Source organism: Sander lucioperca, chromosome 20, assembly GCF_008315115.2.
Source record: "Sander lucioperca isolate FBNREF2018 chromosome 20, SLUC_FBN_1.2, whole genome shotgun sequence".
Classification (NCBI taxonomy): Eukaryota; Metazoa; Chordata; class Actinopteri; order Perciformes; family Percidae; genus Sander; species Sander lucioperca.
Window position 1 is genome coordinate 7,391,691 of NC_050192.1, and position 19,839 is coordinate 7,411,529.

Sequence of the window (19,839 nt, forward strand, 5' to 3'; positions counted from 1 at the left end):
AAGGAATTTGTGTCCTTATTTGAGATGCAAACAGCTGGTAATCAGTTTTTTCATAGTTTTGTGTCTATAAGTGATTCCTCTCTTGTCTCTGTTCCTCTTTTCAGGTTATGTACTGTGAATGTGATCCTTTCCTCTCCTCTGCCACCTCATTTATGTTTCTCATTAGCTGTAAACTCATCTCTCAAAGCTTCCTCCATCAAGGCTTTTCCTCCGGAGCAGACACGCTTTGGTTGCTTTGCTTGTTTCCTCACATCCTCAGGACCAGTCGGTGACAGCAAATAGCCTGGGATCTGCCACGCTTCTCAGCTACAGCTCTGCCATAAAAAAGAAAAAGCTTAGTTGTTATATCAAAAAGTTAAGTCTTGATTTTCTTTGCTTCGAATGTTATCAGCCGATTGAATGGGCGTTATCAGTTATCACTATCATAGATTTAAGGTGGATGGACCCTTCTCTACCTCATTGGCTCAGGCCATTATCATCTATTGGTAAGCTGGATTGCCCATCAGCGTCTATATTAGACACTCAGAGCAACTGTTTGACCTCAGCGCTGTAAGGTGATGTCATGTAAAGAGCCACAATGGTAGTAGATAGATGGATAGCTAGATATTTATTGTCCCATGAGGGAGATTTGTTTTCACAGTCTGTTTCATGCACATGGCAATATACATGGACAAACACATCAACAGATAACATAGAGACAAGTATATAGACACTTAGGCCGGCCACAGACTGGATGCGTCGCGTGAGCGTGTCAGCTGTGTGGTGTGTCTGTGTTTATTTATTATTACTATTATAATTATATATTGATACCTTAAATCAAGATTTGTTGTGCAGCATTGTGAAACTGATTGGATTGGAAGCTTGAAAGAAGATATCTGCTCCTTTACAAAAATGACCACTAAATTCTCATATTCTGTCTCTGAGGGCTTCTGCTGCTGAGTTTTTGTCCAGTTTCCAGTTCATTCATGTGAGTTATGGTTACCTCTTTAAAGTAATAGTAACATTTTGGGAAATCGCTATATATCTGTCTGTTAAATAGCTACAGCCAAGAGGTGGTTAGCTTAGTTTAGCAAAGAGAAGTAGGCAGCAACAGCTAGCCTATAGATAGGCCATTTCTAAAGCTCACTAATTAACACACAATATCTCATTTGTACAAAAAAAGTTCTGGTTTAACAAAGGATTATGTGTTGGGCTATTTTTTGACCAAAGACTTCCTGGAATGGATATAGCTGCTTCCCTGGGCTTCCAGTCTTTATGCTAAGCTAAGCTAACCGTCTCCTGGCTGTAGCTTTGTATTTAATGAACAGACAATATTCTCATCTACCTGCAAGGCAAGAGAGTGAAAATGTTGAGCCAAGTCTTTGTTGTTGATGCATGCCCACTGGCACAGGATGTGGACAGACAATATATGTGTAGATGTGTCTACCCCTTTTGTGCTTTGGGTATAATAATTAAAAAGGCTACTACATTTCTAAGTTAATATTTAAGCTTCTTTGGGGTTCTCTGCCATATCAGCAAAGTGATAGGAAGGAAGGATAAAATGCTGGAGATCATTGTGTCCTCATGTCCACTCTCTGCTTCTTAAAACCCTGCCAGTCTGAGGGCCTGTTGCCTCAACATCTCCCCTTCCCATTTCTCTTTAAAACACAGCCTCCTCAAGTTTTTTTCCCCCTCTGATGATCCACATTGATTTTTAGGGCAATTGTGAAGCATAAGCTTCACCTTACAATACAGAGGCTTAGCGGGGAATGGCAACACAATAAAGGAAGGGACTTAACACAAACATTTGGAATTTATTCAACCAAAATTCATAAATCTGTTGAAGGAACATTTTGTTTTTCAGAGTAATCTTTTGGATTCATTTTTATCTTTCTGTGCCCCGACTTTGTGTACTAACCCAGACTGTAAAATAGCACTGATGTGTCTCCTCCCCAGCAGTCATTTGTGTTATGTATCTCTCCCTGCTCTCTATCTGTTCATCTTGCCTACTCATAAGTTATTCCATTATGTCTCTCCGATTCCTTCTCGCTCTTACTCCCAGAGCCCTTCCCTCCCCTTTTTACTTTCTTTTGTCTTTTCTTCATTTTCTGTCAATTTCCCCTCACTTTTAAACAGCTGCAAGGTCAATTTTCTGTAATAATCAACGCCTCAGTGTCAATAAACAATAAGTGAACCCCTTGGATTTCTCTGCATTTTTGCATAATTTTATCAGAAAATGTGGTCTGATATTCTTCGAAATTCCCAATAATGGACAAGGCATCTCTGAAATAGTAACATAGAAACAATTGCATGTTTTGCTGTATTTATTTAATTATTTGCTTAAACAAGTCAAAGTCAGGTTGGAAAAAATAAAGTGAAGCCTTGGTTTTAGTAAGTAGTTAAATCTTAATTTTACAGCAGTGACCTTAACAAAATTTGTTACCCTGAAACAAATGCTTATAAAAAAGAGTGCATTGTTTTAACAGGTGATGGTTGTTCAGGCCCAGTGACAGCATTAAGCATTGAGGATGATGTTGAGGCTATTCTTTTGTTCTGCCAAAAAAAGTCTTTCTGCAACAAAATAGTCTTTTCACAGAACATTGTCCCAGTAATATAATAGAACATTCAGGTTGCCAATTTGAGATGTACAATGTCATCAATTTATTTTAAGGAAGAACCGCGCTTTCCTCCATGGTGTCCTTCCATGAGCACCATTGTCGCCCCCATACTTATCTTATTGCTGAGACAACCTCAGTGACTTTGAGATATTTAGACAGGTCCTTACCTGTAACCCAAGGGTTCTCTTCCACCTTTTTTGCTATCATGCTTCATCTGAAAGCACATGTGAATGAGGGGCGGTTCCCATCAGCTTGTGGAGAGATGAGTTTCAGTAATCAATATTTTCCATGTGTTTTGTACAGAACAAGGCACAACTATGCACTGACTCCAATTTCAACTCATTGATCATTGGAAAATCTGACTTGTGGCAGCTTTTTTTAGAGGTAATTTCTAAAGAGCTTCACATACTTTTTTCCTATTAGGATTTTTAAAGAGCCCCTATTATGCTCCTTTTCAGTATCATATTTGTACTCTTGGAGTCTCCTAGAATAGGGTTACATGCTTTGATGTTCAAAAAACAGATTATGTTTCTCATACTACTCATTGCTGCAGTGCCTCCACCTGAAAAACTCGGTATGAGTTTTGTCTCTTTTTTGTTTTCGTCTTCTCTGATTGGTCAGCTGGCCCACTCTGTTGTAATTGGTCAACCAAATTCAAACAAGCAACTGGGCGGGCTGTGTTTTCTCAGGCAGCATCTATGGGCAGCACATTTGAAGAACTGGGCTGGCTTTCTCAATCAATGACATCATTAATTGAGGAATTTCAAACAGGAATATGAGCGAGCCATTTTCAGGCAGTTGAGAAAAAGTGCTGTCTGTGGGAGAGAAAGCTCCATTTGAAGTGAAATGTGTTTTTTTTTGTACTTTAAACATCTATTACATACACAAAAAAACTATATAACATACTAAAATATGGGAAAAATACATAATAACAACAAGCATAATAGGGGCTCTTTAATATTGAGATTATTTAATAAATATGTCAATTCAGAATCCAATTATTTGAGTATTAATAGTTTATATAGAGTGTATCTGTCTATTATAGTGACTTTGATGAAAATCAGATTTTAACCACATTTTAAGGATAAATTGTGCATAAATGTAGGTAATTCCAAAGGTTTTCACTTTCTTTTTCTTGGCACAGATATAATAACGGTAGCAGTGATCCAGCCTTGAGCACAGCGGGGTCAGGAAACGCCTGCAGATGCACATGCAGGTCAGGACTCTGCCTCAGATCTTGTTGAGCTTATGTGAGGTCATTATGTCGCTTTCCCCATGCAGCTTATGTGGGGTCATTATGTTGCTTTGGCCATGCAGCTTGTGTGTTTGCTTGTTTATCATCATTTGTCCTCTACTTGTCACGCCTCCTGGTTGACCCCTGAGGTTGGCCCTTCCGGCAATGACTGTTCTGACCCTGGCAACCAGGCACAGGCGTCGCACCACAGCCACACACACACACTCTTTCCTTATCTACATGTGTGCGCTCACGCCACAGACAAGGGTTTTGCGACCCTGCATCGAATTTTCCATGAATTCATGCAAGCGTGTATGTTTGTGAATAGAGAGAATGAGGCCACCGGAGGGGTTGTATAGATTTTTTTTTTCTCTGCTGATACTCCCCAGTGGCCACGGGAACACTGACCCAGGCAGTTTTATGGCAAGCCGGGGCCCCCATTGATCACTTCTCACACAGTAAACAAACAAAGACCTCCATGCTGCCTCCCTATCATCCCTCGCAGCATCTCCAGCGACAGACTCCAGGGCACAGACAGGCAACACTGGGCCCATAATCCTGCATTACCCGGCTGAGGTTTGCTTTGTACTGATAAAACTTCAAAATAAATCACATGAAGTACATTTATTAAATGTGAAGGCGTTATCAACACTGAGCACATGCAGCCTCAGAATCCCAATAGAATTTTTTTGCGATGAAAAAAGATATTAGTTTGGAAGTATAGCTAAATTATTTATATATAGTATTCAAAAAAAAATCTGTTCTGGCCAAAGAAGTTGATAATATTAAATGATATTTCTGGAGTTATGAGTTCTGTATACTTTCCACGGGTTGCAGAGAATCATGCTCTGCTTTCCAGCAACCTGTGGGGTTATTGGATTTCATGCCTATTTCAAGAGAATGACTGATTTTAATCCAGTGAACCTGTTACAGGTAACTCTGAGAAATAGTATGACAACGCCTGTGGACAGACCTCCTGATAACATCACAAGGTGTTAATCATTTCTTTTGTGATTTGGTGCTACGTGCCTGACCTCGCAGATTCTCTTTTGGGGGCTCTCATTGTTCAACAAACGGCCAGTCATTGATTCAAGCCGCCCACTGACAGGTAGACAAACTCCTCCCTGAAGACACCACACTTTGTCCAACGCATAAATATTGAATTGTGTTGAACACAAAAGCAGAAACTCCAACACGGCTCCGTATTCAGAACACATGCAGAATTAGAATTTAGGTATTGTGAAACTTTCTTAAAGATTGGAGAAGAACTTCAGATAAACACAACACTCTGTATAATTAAACTCCAAGTAGCAACTCCATAATTAAGACCCATCCTATCAGTTTTCCTTGACAACATGATACAAACCTTTCATTTTATAAAACTAAACAATGCAGGAGCTACGTTGTCTTTGTTTGGCTCTATTTCAGGAATGGAGAAAAATATAGTTTCTTTATTTTCCACAGTTTCCTGATTACAAATGAGGTGACAATGTTCTTTGTATGCTCAATTGCTTCCTGGGTCGCTTTTTTTTTTTTCACCTCTCACAGCGATGTCTTCCCGCGGTAAAGTCGAATCAGCCTCTCAGGGTTCCATTCACATTATTTGCACTCGCTACTCTTTTGCGTTTGACAACATAATGACCAAAGCCGAGGCCCTGTGCAATTAAAAGCCAGTGACTGCTGACAGCGAGAGCTTGAGTAGAGGGAACACGGCAGGGATGAGACAGGATCTCAACAAAAGTGTTCTTAGAGGGGAAATGTCCCCGGTGTTTCTACGACGCTGACAGGAGTGCGTGGAGGATGGTGAACCTCGGATAAAGTTTTTTTCCATCTTACAAGACCGATATGGCAATCTACATGCCCCCTGAAATTACACCTTTTACCATGAATCTTTTTAATAGCATTTGAGCAGGAGGGTAGGCAGTGAGGAATACTTTGTGGTGGGGATTTTGGAGAGGTTTTCATTTTGTATGTGCCAAGAAAGTACTCAAAATTGTGGGTCAAGTTAACCTGTCTGGGATATTTGGTGTGTCCCAGGGCTAGATTGAAGGACTTGAGACAGATGGTTAAGCCTCACAGAGAATTAACCTAATGATGCATTCAGGTGCCCCTCATTAACATGTAAAAGTTTTCCACTAGGGCGCTGCCTTTAAATAGCTGATTAAATGTAACTGGGGACGTTTACTGGTACCTGATATTTCCTGATTTTGTGACTTGAGGACCACCTGAAAGCTTGTTTGTTTTGTTATTTTCAACAATTTTGTTATTTTCTTCCCTTTTTTCCTTTTGAAGTATTGAATAATTTTACCTATTCAGACCCCCTAAAAGTATTCAATAAAACAATCTGCAGATAGGAACAACTGGATGAACATGCACAAATTAATTATTTTATATTAGCAATGGCTTCATGTCATGTGGAAGGGGTTAAGCCATACCTATGACAACAATGTGGAACTACAAAGATACCAGCGCGAGCTGTGATTGGTCAGAATGGGCTGCTAGTGTTTTCTCAGTTTCTGATGCCGATAGAGTTATTGAGAATGAAGACAGAGTGCTGCAGGAATGAGTCCTAAAACCCGGAAATTAATTCACATTATTGCACTTCCGGCGCCCTCTTCTCAAAGTCAATAGGTTTTTGGTTTGATGCCTGAAATAAGTAGCCTCGTGAGACCGTCCTGATCTCGCGAGCTCCAGTTTTCCACTCGCAGATCAGTCTGGCATCTTGAGACAGAGAAAATTTGGAGCCGTTCGCCAAACGACCGACCAATCAGCGTTGGTTTTGAGGCGGGTTTAGGTGTGACGCAACATGAAGCGACTTCAGTCTAAACAACATGGCGGCTTCCCCGGATGAGATGAGCGTAGCTATCGCACAAGTTTTATCCAAATTAGAAAGTATTCCTTTATTGAAAGAAGAGCAAAAAACGGCACTGGAGGCTTTTCTCGGAGGAAAAGATGTTTTTGCTCTTCTCCCAACTGGTTTCGGCAAGGGTTTGATATTAAGTTGATCTGATTGGTTGATTATCACCAACATAGGTGGTGATAGACAGATGGTTTATCCAATCAGCTAACCAGTATTTTCGCCCCTTCCCAAAAGTTCTCCAACGGAAAGTTCCCAGATGGATATGCCGAGCAAATGGGAAGCAATCCATCTGGCGGAGTCAGGTTATGAAATAAGGTCTTAACACTAGATTTTCATGTTTTATTCTACAACATAAAATACTTTGGTAAATACCCCACTCGTAGACTACACATAGTCAAACGTCATCACGGGGAACACGCAAATCAGCTGAAAGCTAGTGGTGGTGACGTTGTAGTCATGCGACCGTGGTAGTTTGTTTATAGCCAAACGTTAGCTTTTTACTTCTGGCCATTGCATTTATGCTTACTTTCTGCAATAATCAAAAGGAAAAAAATCCTATTGGCTTTTTGTTGAGGGAACCAGGGCGATGCTAAATTCTGGGTTGGCTTAAAAAAATATGTCATCTCTGCAACACTTTATATTAGAGAAATTTAAGAAACACTTTTAAACACAGCAAATGTGTGGCGGTAGTCTCCTGTTCAGTAACAAGACAAAGCAAAGTAATGTTACAAGTTAAATAATTTGTAATAACACTGGTTTAAGGATATTTACTGCTTGTGTCCTTCACTTGAAAAAAACTGCATTCCTAAGCAGGGACGTGCACAGACATTTGTAGGGGCTATTGCTCTAATTTGGAAAAAAGGCAACAGCCCCCCCCCAAAACAAAAACAGTAGCAGTAGCAGTAACAATAACATATATTATAAAGAACAATTACAACATGACTACAGCTAGTAAAAGTATTTTACTCGATCCCCAGGTTCTCAAATGCTCTGTGAACTGGAGCTCTTGATATACATAAAATAACTAATTCACAATGCCATATACAGCACAGACACAATTTACTGTGTATTTATTATTAATGAAACATTTGTTTTTAATGAGTTATTAGCGTACTCCAACTTAAAGAAAATGCCCCTGATAAAATAGGTCTACTTCACATTAAATGAATAATGTAGGATGGTTGTTTGACATTATCAAATACTTCTCTCACAGCTGGCCTGCTGACAGTTTTAATCCAGGCTCCAGCTCTGCAAAGTTGCAGATCTTTTAGCTGCTTCTTTGAGCTCTTTCTCTCTCTTCTTCAGTCGTCTTTGTTGTGAAGGCATACTTAAGCACGCAAAACTAACATTAGGCTATACTTGTTTTTTTTTATTACATTAACCAATTGGGACATTAATTTATCATCTCATAACAAAGTAAGGCGACTTTCTCTTTCACTTCAACGTCACATCTGATTGTAGGTTGAAAACTCATGTAACATATTGACTGTAAACAATGTATAACCTGATAACCATGAGTCAAGAGCCCAAACATCACATCCCTGAGCCTCTCTCTTCTCTACAGAATGCTCATGTAACGGACGTAATGTAGCTACATTAGCCTGCTACTGCAACATAACACAACATGCTACAACAGCAAAAAAAGAAGAAGAAAAAAAAGAAAGAAAGAAAAAGCTGTTTCGCCAGAGGGGCAGCTAATCCAATCAGGGCAAACGGGCAGTTTCCCGGGCAACAATAACCCGTACCTGTGCACGTCCCTGTTCCTAAGACGCATGTGGAGGAGCCATTGAAATGGAAAAGACCTTGTTGACCCGTCATGATGTATTGAGTCTAGAAATGCAGAGATTAGAGCATCCAGACATTGAACTGGGACACAGCTTTTGAGAAGTCGTATTGTGTAGGAGTCCTGAATAGAACAGCAGGACAGGGAACACACACACACACACACACACACACACACACACACACACACACACATACACACGAGCAGGGAGAGAGCATTAACAGCATCTCTGTCATCCATCCATATCTACCACCCCTTCACACACACACACACACACACACACACACACACACACACACACACACACACACACACACACACACACACACACGGAGAGAGCATTAACAGCATCTCTGTCATTCATCCATATCTACCACCCTTTCTCACACACACACACACACACACACACACACACACACACACACACACACACACACACAGTACAATTATGGTAATATGTGCAACCCTTGTGTGCATTCAACATAAATCAAAAATATAATTTTTCATTTTTTAATGAAGAAAAATTACCAACTTGTGGCCGTACAGCTTGTTAGACAAACAAAATGACTGGAATTTCCATTGGGCAACATGGCTCCAACCTTTCCAAATGAGCTCTCCATCACATATAATCAATAATTGTCAACCCTCGTTCCACTCTGACAGTGCAGTGGCTTTCGACAAATCCAAACTTTGCATTGTTCTATCAAGACGACCAGTGCCACAGCTACAGATTAATCAGGTGTTTGCTCTTAACAAATTAATTAACTGTAAACGCTTTGGTTTTTTAGGTGTAGAGACAATGAAAAAAGAGGAAATACTGAAAGCATTGGTGAACAAAACACCTGCTCCATACCACACCCACCAAGATCAAAATTGATACTGACCATCTCTGATTACAAACCAATATATCCATGAGATGCTAAAACCCTGATTTAGAGCATTAGCTATGATAATTCCATATAGTTTATTTACTTCAGCGTAGATTCCCAATTCTACACTGTCGCAACACGGAACAATCAGCCCTGAAATAAATTAAAATAATTCACCCCTTGAGCACTGGCTTATGGTCGAAATGTAATAGGATTTTCATTAGTGAGTTTGTTTATTGGCAGTTCTTGATGAGATAATGTTTGTTTCATTATGAAAAAGCAGAGAATGGCACTTTGTGGTTGATAAACAACTCAAGAAATGAAAAGGAAGGCAGTGAGGCATTAAGAAGGAAATTCTGCCGCTGGCACAGTGCTTAATCATCCTCAATAGTGTCAATAGAGCAACTTTCTTTGAGCCTGGTAACTTTTGTCAATAGTCTTGGCCTTGGTCTGGATGTGTGCTTCTTTTTTTTACCTCCAAGGCGGTCATGGCTTTCCACGCTTGCCAAAAAAATTTATTTAAACTATTTGCTTTCTCAATACTTACTGCAGAATTTTGAAAACAAGACCACAGATGATGCCCTCAACTTAGAAGCTGACTTTCCAAATTAAAGTCCCCATTGAGATCCACAAATCCTCAACTGTTGAACTGCTCAGACACATTGATTATAAAAGATGTTTTTTTTTTTTTTTTTAATCAGTGGGGGACTCTTGCTTGATCTCTATAGAAAAGCAATAACCACAAAGCAACAATGAGGACCCCGGCCCAGCGGTCAGGCTCAGCAACAGTTCAGGCTAGAAGATGATGCTCACTGCTGCTGCTTATAGAAAAGTTTGTGTTCACTCCAGAAGTAGGGATAAACACAGCAACCAATGACCTGCCCTGTAGAGTTAATAGAAATGGTCTGAGAGGTGAACACGGTCAGCTGAGAAGTATACAAAGGATTAATTGAAAATGATGAAATGTCAAATAGTAACAAGGACATATACATTATGAGATAAAAGAACAATTTGACTCACAGTATACTCACACAGGTGTATAAGCTCCATCTCAGGTCACAGCTGTTTATGCTATACTGCAACTGCCAAAAAACAATCATATACCTGCTCTTTGTTTACCCTTCATTTATTCAGGGAAGTTTTGCTGCAGAACGCCATGAGCACACTTATACAGTTACACATTCACACCTGCAAGCTGCCCAGCACTACCAGTCTAAAACCCAGCTGCCTACACACATTGCTGTCCCTAGAGCCATACTGTTAGTATAGATTATCCTGTCAACGATTAGAATCACGATGGATCACCTCCTAAATATTACATATTGCTACACATGGTTTTCATCAACAAATTCAAGCAGTCAGATATACATCTGTTGCCATCAAGACGCCATTATATTTTACCTTAAAACTAATCGCCACTGTAATTCTTTTATCCCTTCTGCAATTCGACTTTTAAATGGACAACTACTCTCTAGTGTGTAGGCCTATATGTAGGCTTGTGTGCTGTATGTATATGCGTGTTGTCTGTAGCTGCTCTTAACTAATTGGCGCTTGTGGGATTAATAAAGTTGTTGAATTGAATATGAACTCCGCTTTTTCTGCTCCTATAAAAAGACACTTCCTGAATATAGCGGAGTCTGAACAGAGCAGACAACAGACAAAAAGGCAAAACCAAACAAAGCAGCAACCGGAAAATCAACAAGTAACATTATTGTTATTAATACTCGATTATGGTCTGTCCCCACATCGACGCAGAATCGTCCAGGTCCACATCGTGATGCATCGATGCAATGATCAATTTCAACGCTCCCAACTGTTAGCCTGTCTAAAAAGAAAAACAGCTAGAACATTAGCCCCCAAAATGGTAGCTTTCCCTTTCTTTAACAGATGGTTATCCTTCTCTCCTATGCTAACACCTTAGCCAGCACAACACTGCAACTCTAACGTTTTTACACTCCTCCTTTTCACTTTTTCCATCTGAGTCATCACCTGAAAGCCACCTGTTCCCTCTCCACGTTCACCTGCTCTGGCGCACTTCTGTCAGCACTTTACCCAGTGACCTTTTGAAAGTCTCAGTCAAAGCACCAGATTGTTTTCTTTGGATTGCAAACATCTGTGTAGCGGTGTCGCAAACAGCTACTGTGTGTGCAATTTCCAGGCATCATATACTTTTAGCTCAAAACATACGGAATGATAGAGAGATTGATACTGGTTAGAGGTGCGTGGCACTTACAGGCTTAAAGGTGTTGAGATATTAGATGATGCTCAGTATTTATTTTTCCATTCGTTCAGGCCAAAATGAACTTGTTTGAGGAATGAAAGCAATTTCAAAAGAAATTACCAACAGAGATACATCCGAATGACATATTGATTTAGAAATTAAGATATCTGCTGCTACTATTTCTGTGTCATTTCTTGGGAATGTGCAGGGAGTAAGTAGCAGCAGTTCCTAACGCGAGAAAATCATGTGGCTAAGTCTAAGTTTTTACCAGACTCCTCCTCCTCCTCCTCCTCCTCCTCCTCCTCCTCCTGCTACTGTCTTTTTCTTCACTCCCTTATGTTATCTCATCTTAAAGCGCAGAGCGGTGATCACTAAGATTGAAACCAGTCTCCATTTCTGTCGAAAGAGCCACTTGCCTCTGAAGCGAGGCAAGGGTAGTGAAATTTATCTTTTTTTCCCCTACCACTCAAATTCAAAGTCATATGTTGGCATCCTCTGCCTCTACGGGCGCCATCCCATTTGTCCCGAGCTTTATGGAGGTTTCAGTGCAATTTGTTTGTACATAATCCTGGGAAATAACAGAGGCGATGGTAGAGCTAAATGGCCTGTTTGTATTGATACGTGACACGTATAAGTGTGGGTATGGAGAGCTGTGTGATGGTTATAAGGTCTAATCAGCCCACCACAAGTATTGCAGATAGGAAACATGGCTGGTCCTGTATTAGCTTTAACAGCCCATTTACCATAATAACACTTGGCAATGTTCTCAGGAGTTGCAGAGTTGAGGAATCTGCACAATACTGACACATTCCCTTCAATGTCCTATATTCACATTATGCTTCGTAATGGAGGTCAGCGATATAAATATGGATGCGTTTGGCATGAAATGAACCTTCAAAACTCATTTGAGTGTGTATCAGCTTCCCAAAGAGCCCCAGGGAAAATTCTGGACACTCAAAATGTGCTAAATAATATTTGGAAGAAAAGAAAAAAACAGAAACCTATGCCTGCTGTTCAGTTTTGCCTTCCACTTGTAAAGCTAATAGCCAGATGGTGGGACCACAAGGAATTAATATGAAGTTATTTTGGAAATTAATAACCTTAAAGAAGGATGGTCAGGAAAATAGCATCTCCTGCCTTCTGTCAGTGTCAGTCTCAGGGGAAGCGTTGCACCAATGTGGAAACCTGTTAACATCCAGTCCATTCAATGAATGGCCAGTCAATGAATGTGCGACAGAGCTAAGTCCCGCCTCCCAGAGCCAGCAGGTTCATAGTACATGTGATTCATGAGAGAAAATATGTTCAACAGTGTTTGTGTGAATGTAAAAAGGTATTGTAAGTCATATTAAGTCTTTAGTATGTTTGTTCTAATAACACAGAAGTGAGTAAAAGCATGTAGCAAAATTTGGTCACAGGTTTTGGCACCAGCGACACCTGTAATACCAAATACTGAAAACTCCCTAGCTCCCATTAGGTTAGGACTAGAGTTCGGAAACGTTATAGAGGTCTTGTTGACAAGGTGTATAATGTATGTGTTGTGCTCTGCATTGTGTTGCACAAAGTATGTTTTAGTTATTTTTTTTCAAAAATTACATTTCTTTAGACAGGACCAAAATAACTATTTTGAACCATGTTTGAACTGCTGTAGTGTATGTTGTGTTTTAATCACATGCTAATCAAGCACATTGTCAGAAACTAGAAGAATGTAGGTTTCAAATGAAGCCTCATACATGCATTTTGGCCTTGCAGTTCTTTTGTTATAACATTTTCCCTTTGGGAAAAGGAAATAGAAGAAAATCAAGTAAAAGTAGGTGGATTTGAACAGGTTTTAAAGTTAACAAAACACCAAGAGGGAGGCAGAGAGTAGTGAGAAAGTCTTCCACAAGGGTTCTTTAAATAAAGGTCAGCTGCACTGGCTGCTTGGGCTTCTGTCAGACCCAATTAGCTTCTGCCACGATCAATACAGGAAATGTGAATGAGGATCTGTTGTTTCCCAAATATCTCATCAGCCCTAAAGACAACATTCTGATCATCAATCTCCAAGACAAATGAGATGCTAAACTGAGTTATCATTTCTGGTTGTTCTATCTTATTTTATTAGCTGGATCTGATGCTCCCCGACCACGGATATCCTGTGAGACTCAATTAGCTGTCAAACTAGAAAAATGATGGACAAAGGCATTTCAACCTCATGGCAACAGATAACAAAATGTCTACATCAAGTCATCATCATTTTGGAGTGAACCAGTTTCCCAGGTGATATATATAAACTTCATCATACCATGTGACCACCAAGTCAGGTGTCCTTAATCTAAGCAATCACTGGCATTAAGAGCTGTATCCCTATTCCACACGGCATACTACTTCTAAGATGGTTTTCAGTATGTCGTGTATGAAAAGTAGCAAAATTACATCTAATCAAAATAGACAGCATGCATTTTAAAATGCTTCATGTTGTGTTGTTTATGAGTGTGGTGTCGACTATACTCCCACATAGCAATTCACAAAAGAAATAGTAGAGGGTACTCACAGCTGCAACACATTAGGGATAATATTGTGTCAATTGCATGAACATCTTGATCCCAAATGCATATTATGCCATACAAAATATAAAAATCTTTGCAAAATCAGTACATCTGGTCATAACCTAGCATTTTATGTCTTCTTCGGCGTAAATGTTTTTTTTTTTGTGCAAAAAAGTGAATTAACATCACATCTCTTTATGCTGCTTTTGTGTTCTTTCAAACAAACTTTTTCCTTGAAGTCTGTCCTTACATAAAACATATTGCAAGAACAAAGAAACACTTGTTCATTAAATTAGTAGTTTTTTTAGCTTGACACAATTTTTGCCTTGAGCGCAGTGTATGATTGCATTTTTCAACCAAAGTATTTTTTGTAAGAGAAAGCCAGATTACATAAACTTAATTGTTTCAGTCTCGTGTGAACAATTTTGCTGGAAGTGTACCTGCGCTGGTACAAGAATATTTAAACAGGAAGTGAACAAACACAGTCTCAGAAATCCATTTCTTCTTGTATATCATCTATTAAAAAGTGATTGGCACTTTTGCAAGCCACCAGCCCTTCCCTAATAACACTCTTGAGCCTTGCTGATGATAACAAAAGCAAAACACTACGAAACAATGTGATTAAAAATGGCTTTTAATATTGAACATGCATAAAACAATGAAATATTTCCACACGAGAGCCGAAACCAACCCATTTATTCTATTGGCATCACACCAAACATGAGGCTCCATGTGAAGCAGATGTGCTATGAAACAGCTGACTTGACTTTAGCGGCCAAGCAAAACATTTAATTTCTACCCTGCAGACACCCTCTTTCCATCAGTCGCTTACAACAAAAGATCCTTTCCACATCTGACTGTAGTCATTTTTCTATTGTACCTCGACATCCATTACAGTATTAGGGACAAAATAATGGTACTGAGCTAGGATACAGCATTAATATTCATAAAGTGTGCAGTAAGAGACTAGGGTGCAGAAAAGGTTAATAGAGTACACATAATCTATTCTTCTCAAAATATTGCAATTGAATTACCCTCCAAGCCTAGAGGAAAAGCTCAATTCTCAGTAAAAGAACTAAAGGAAAAATTAAGTTGTGCAGGTATTTGCACCGCTGTCACTTTGCACAAAGACCACTGGAGCGAGTAAATACTCTACTTCCTCCTTTTAATTTCTAAACCCCAAGCCTCTGCCATCAGTTGGGCTTGACATTGTAATTTCAGCCCATCATTCGGTAGCTTGCTACGGCACCCATGATACGCCTTGCGTTGTGGTTCCCTCTAATTCTATTGGCAAGTAAAGGAAAAAGAAGACAGATGCAAACAAGAATAATCAGTTCCCTTGAGAAGTTGATGAGTTGCTGATAGGCCCTTGCTGCCAGCAGCCATTAGCTGCTGCAGCTAGTGCCAACTCTGACAGAGCATGTGGATGTTTAGGACTCAGAGATAATTTAAAAAAAGCCCTATAATTGGCTGTGATCTGTCTGACAGCTTTGAGTGGAAGTCCCTGGGGCCTCTATATCGATGAATCTTCCTGATTTGAAACCTCACTACCTTCTGCCAGCAGTATGGGGTTTATTTCAGAAATCGTCTTTTAAGTCTTTTAAACTTAGGAGATATTGTGTATCTGAATAGTGGGCAATGTACCAGCCTTCTCTACTTTCTGGGTATCAGCTAGCAGTAGTTTTCCAATATCCATATGTCCAACAACACCCAAATTAATCTCATACTTGAACAACTTGGGGCAACTTCCCCCTACTCAGCTGATCCCTTTAGCTGCTTTCACATGTGCACTGCAAACCTAAAATTATCTAGACATTACCTAGAGGAGCTGTATGTGAGAAAGCCAGTGTCAACCGGTGTTTACCAATGCCACTCACGCAAAACCGGAAGATAACAAATATCTTAAACTTGAAGAAGGCAAAATGTCTAACTGGAGAGACGAATAGATTCTGGAACTACTAACGATAAGGGCTAGCGCCGAAATAGTCAGACAAATTCAAGAAACAGCAAGAGACTTGATTGTTTATGACCAAATTATGAAAGGCTCTGTGACGCAGTGTAATCAGTGTAATAAAGCCACCCCTTGTCTTAACCAAACAGACTAAAGCCTGGTTCACACGGGACGATTTTAAAATTGTCGGCCAATTGTCCAATCCTGAGAGACCCCACACACGGCGATAAAAAATCACTGGTCTAACAGTTTTGGTCGTACAGTGTGTGGTGCGCAGCACACGGCAAAATCAACACATCACACACGAACCGATTTGACTCCCGAGCATTCCCAGGTCAGACGGGAAATCTCGCAAAATCCCTCGAGATCAAACGTGACTTCAGAGTAAACAATCATGGCGGACGAAGAGGATGCAGTGGCGATAATTTGTAGTTTGTTTTTAACCGAAAAAAAACGTTATCAAAAGAAAAGGCGATGGTCAAAGAAGTGGAGACAAAGCGAGCATGGACTATACTTGCTATACTTATCTCCGACGTCCACCGGACTTTCTGGTGCGCCATGCCGCAGGCTGTTTTGATTTTGTTTCCCGGTGCTTTCCTCGCCGCCTCGTCACCTCGCTTTCTGATTGGCTACACACAACAGTCCACAGGCTGCGTGCTCGTTTGTCCCCGGGGGACACCACACACAAGGAGAAATCGGGCCAAATAAATCCAACATGTTGGATATCCCCGATTTGAGATCGGAGCGGTCCCGACGTCCTTCCGAGCAGACGAGAGCAGTCTTAACACACCACACACGGCAGGAATATCTGATCAGATTATTTTACGATAATCGGAGCATCCTTAAGATTGTCGGAAGGGGTGAATCGGGGCTAAAATCGGCCTAATTATCCTGCCGTGTGAACCAGGCTTAAGTGGGAACGCATCTGACACGGACAATCTCCTGTTGTGTGCTATATTTGTGAAAGGGAAACTCCAGACTATGTCAGGACCTAATTCCTCGGACAGAGTCTGTATTTCATATGTGAAAACGGCTTCTGTCTGTCTTTCACAATGGATCATGAGTTGCTCCCAAGATCCTGCACCTCCCTTTATCCAAACCAGCAGTACCCCTTGGATTTATGTTCGTATTAATTCTGCAGTGCAGATTAATGTCCAATGCTAGCATTCAGTGTCACTGCAGAACGTAAACTTCCCCTCATGTAGTAAAATGGAAAGTAAAGGAGTAAAGTTCAGGTTGAGAGCGAGTGGAGCGTGTCCTCGCGCCCCCAAATTGCATTAGAAATATGTAGGGAGTTTCTTATGTTGTTCGACAATTCAAAAAACACTTCATTTAAAACAAACTGACTTCTTAACCATAACCAGACCATAAAAGCTTAAAAAACACACTTCTCTGGTGTGACCATGGGGCCTTCAATCTTAGAGAAGTCAAGCATTTCCCCCAAATTTTATAAAAATATCATCCACATAAACATCATATGTCACTCTTGGAAGTAGGCTCAGATGTCCACATATGCAAATGAAGAAACAACAACCATCCCTCTACAAAACCACACTACCCAGGATAGACACTGGCAAGATTTTCCTGAGACCAGGTCCAGCAGCAACATTACCTTTCCTAGCTTGTGGATTACTTTGAAATCGTAAAGTTATAAAAACCAGAAATGAACAAGTGTAGAAGTAGTATCTTGCATGAGGTGGAGTCACCGAAGTAGAACATGATCAGATAAACGGGGTAAATGGGTGTCCCATAACACTATAGCAGAGTGTGGACCGCTCACCAGATGACGAAGCACTCTTCCTCCACCATGCTTTACTCGGCCTCAGACAGTTCCTGGCCAACGTAACAAGACCCTGTGCAGCTGACACCTCGGCCTCGACACACAATAAAAATGCTACACTTTATTAACAGAATAACCATGATAAACAACACTCCACTGACTGTTTAATGACTTGATCAATGCTGTGAAATACAGCCTGTCTGAGACTGCCAGGAGGATTCACTGCCATCTTGCATAAAATGAATAAAAAAAAAAAAAAAAACTCTCCACACACAAACTGTATGTGAGAATTTTGGTGAGATAACTCTCCACCATGTTGTCGATACGTTGATTTTAAAGTCCAGTGCAGTCTTGTTGTGTTTGTTAAGAATGTGTCCCATTATAAGTCTGATACTGAACCACTGTATTAAGGGGTGTATCCGTGTCTGAAGGACATTAATGTGCTTACTGCGCTGCTCTTAATGAGGCAGCCGTCAGCCACTGAGGCCACAATGGTCCTTGATGATTAAGCTCCTGAAAGTTCTCTCTGTCATGTTGTTGCATCTACTTAATAGTTCTTTCTCTCAGTTGCTAACAGAGTATCTCCGTTCTGTAGCAATTGCTTTGTCTCTTTCTCACATGGTGAAGACCACAAACATCAGAAACTCCCATTAAAATAGTAGGAATTGCTTTGTCTATTTCTCACATGGTGAAGACCACAAACATCAGAAACTCCCATTAAAATAGTAGGGAGGACTGTGCGTGTATGTGAATAATGCGGGTTATCGAGTGTGTCCTCATTAAGTCCTCGCTGGCTCCTGCTAAGACAGAGGAGAGGACAGAGATGTACTGTCACCTAATGTCAAGAAGAGAGATGATCATTATACATGGCAGCGTGGCACGCTGACATCAGTCAAATGGGACAACACAAGTGGAGACATCAGCCATGTCGTAATAGACTTGGTCTTAGCCTCAAGTGCTACCTGTACTATTAGTCACTCGGTTCCCTCGATCACTCTGCCAAAGAGAGACAAACAGTGCCTTGAGAAAATAAATGAATCAATAGGAAAAACAAAGATCTTTCAAAGATTTCACAGCACCACTGGCTAATACAGAGCTACTCAGAGCTATACTGAGCACTCAGAGGGTACGGTGTCCTCATTCACTTTGACTAAGACGAATGGCTCATAGAAGTCCTTCTTAAGACTTTGTGAGAGGATGTAGTACAGCGAGTAGGCCAGGAAAGTTCGCAACTGTTTTAAAATACTCTGAGTGTGCACTTTTAAAAGTAGATTTTTAGCTAATAGAGAGCAGAAGAGCTCTAAAACAAGCTAACAGAGTCTGACTTATGTACTTACACATCAGGCGCCCATATGCAGAGGCCCACTCCTCGACGCAGCGGCTCAGGGTTCGAGTCAGACCTGCGGCCATTTGCTGCATGTCTTCCCCCTCTCTCTCCCCTGTCCTGTCTATTAAAGGCTAAAATGCCCAAAAAAATATTTTAAAAAAGAAAATGGCTGCCTGCTTCTGCTTGAACTGGGTGAATAAGAATAGTGACTGAACCATGCAGTTAGCATGCAGTAAGCTCAGTTTTAGCGCCTGTCTCTTTAAGCCCCCTTCCAGAAAAGGCCTAGTCTGCATTGACTGGTCAGCGTTTCCAGGTCTTCCGCATCTGCACTCTCTGAGTCTCTGCACTATCATTGCAGCCGGGGAATGACTGTAACGGCACTGTAGCGGCACATTCTACCTACAGTATAGTTGTGACATCACAACCGTACGGAAGTCCTGATGGCTCATTTAAAGGCATCATTTCTAAATAAAGGCTGTGTGCATTTCTCTGTGGATGAGCGTTTTGATACTTGTACGAGTATATATAGCACCTTAGCCAGCTTTATCAGAAAAAATGCCATGGAAATCTCACTTTTTACAATATGTGATCTTTAATGTTAGTGTATGCTAATGGTTATTTGGGTTTTGGTCTATAAATTGGTATAAAAATAATTCTGATCTGTTGTTTTTGTGGTCACATTCACACATCCA

General features: G+C 40.5%; 1 long non-coding RNA gene across 1 annotated transcript; it reads left to right on the forward strand.

The window, feature by feature from the left end:
* Positions 1-472: 472 nt before the first annotated feature.
* LOC118494010 lies at positions 473-18,307 on the forward strand. The gene is made up of 3 exons (XR_004896076.1): positions 473-533; positions 16,608-16,610; positions 18,298-18,307. It is a non-coding gene; the product is annotated as an uncharacterized LOC118494010 (long non-coding RNA).
* Positions 18,308-19,839: the final 1,532 nt, after the last annotated feature.